We start from the raw sequence: 1,585 nt of genomic DNA, 5'->3' as shown, positions 1-1,585 counted from the left end.
TAATTAATTTATTGTTATGGTCAGTTTATTTTTACATTATGTCTGCTACATAACATTTCAGAGGCAATTATTTTTACAACATTTATTTGATATTTTATTCTGATTCAGATTAACAACAGCATGTAATTAGCATTTAAATGAAAATGTATCATTAGAAAATCAGATCATAAGATCTAATGTTCCAGGTGGCCCATGTTCATCTTCCTGGAGTTCTAATGTTGTTCAGGTAAACTTTGCTCCAACTAAAATACCTAATTTCAAGCTAAAGTTGGCAGAAATGTGTGTAAAATGAAACATCTGGAGTAATGATACTTTGCACTCATGTGGTGTCTTCAGTTTAAAAATTGTTCATTGAAAACTATGTATAGGTGTGTTGAATAAAATATGTAACTGTCAGTGACATTAGCTGTGAAGCTATGGGAAAGTTAAAGTCAAGATCCACTAGAATTGATTTTCACTTTGTTTTTACTGTTTTAACATTTTACTTCTATATTCCAGTGTTTTTTTTAAGTTTCCATTTCTACAAAGATTTCATTTTTGTTGCTTTTGCAGTGATGTATTCATGCCTTCATCAGTCTCGTATTTTATTATAAAAACTGGCAGAATGTGCTGACACTCATTTTAAGACCAGATGTCAGTAGTAAACCTTTGGCAGGAAACGTTATCCCGCCAAAAAAGGAAGAATTGAAACGTCCAGTCCAGATTCACTCTGATCCTCTGGGGCTTCTTCTTCACTGAGAGATCAGTGTGGGTGCGGGGGGCTTTGGTTCAAGGGGAGAATGTGGACTGGTGTAACAGGCTCCTTTCAGACCAGGTAATAATTTTATTTACACATTTATTCATTAAAAACACTGAAGTGTTTATTGTTTGGAGTTAGATTGAACTGTGCTTTATGTACAATCAGTTTAATGGATGTTGTTTACATTAGTAGTAAAATGTTCGAATAGCAGTAATATTACTAATAATAATACTTTCAACTCAGGATTATTTAAGATCTGTCATTTCTGCATGGTTCTCCTGTAGCATTCTGGGAAAGTAGTGCAACGTTAACCAGCTGAGTGTAGAAAACCTTTTGCACGGAGAGGCTGTTTTTACAGCAACTGCCACAGTGATCATGGAACAACCTGCCTGAATGTTCAGTTTTCAGCAGTTGGGTTGATAATTAACACCCTGAAAACATCAGGTCATAGATAAACCAGTGAATTAAGATGAGTGACATCTTCATTGACTCAATATGAAGCGTTTGCTTTTGTTTCAACTTGTTTTCAACCAGTGATTATGTGATGATTATACTGTGTTCTGTTTTATTGGTGTGATTCTGAAAAGTACATTTCGTACAGTAAAAAGCTACGATATGTGAAATGGAGTGAACTCGAAGTAAGAAGTAGCAGACAATGAAATACTCTGTGGATACCTCAGAATTGGACTCTAGTACATGTGCTTAACTTTCCATGACTATAAAAACCAAACGTAACACACTGTACTTCACTGCTAAACACTTTATTAAAGGTAACAAAGGTGAACGCGTGTTGCATTAATCAAAGTGTGGTTATAATGTTGTCATTGCTACGGGTGAGTCAGAAAA

The 1,585-nt window shown here is 34.7% G+C and overlaps 1 pseudogene; it reads right to left on the bottom strand.

The window, feature by feature from the left end:
• LOC109959475 (nuclear factor 7, ovary-like) overlaps positions 1-1,585 on the bottom strand; it is an 8,932-nt pseudogene that overhangs the window by 1,919 nt on the left and 5,428 nt on the right.

The sequence above is a fragment of the Monopterus albus genome, unplaced genomic scaffold (assembly GCF_001952655.1).
Source record: "Monopterus albus unplaced genomic scaffold, M_albus_1.0 scaffold39.1, whole genome shotgun sequence".
NCBI classification, from domain to species: domain Eukaryota; kingdom Metazoa; phylum Chordata; class Actinopteri; order Synbranchiformes; family Synbranchidae; genus Monopterus; species Monopterus albus.
This window is presented reverse-complemented; position numbering and strand designations above follow the sequence as displayed.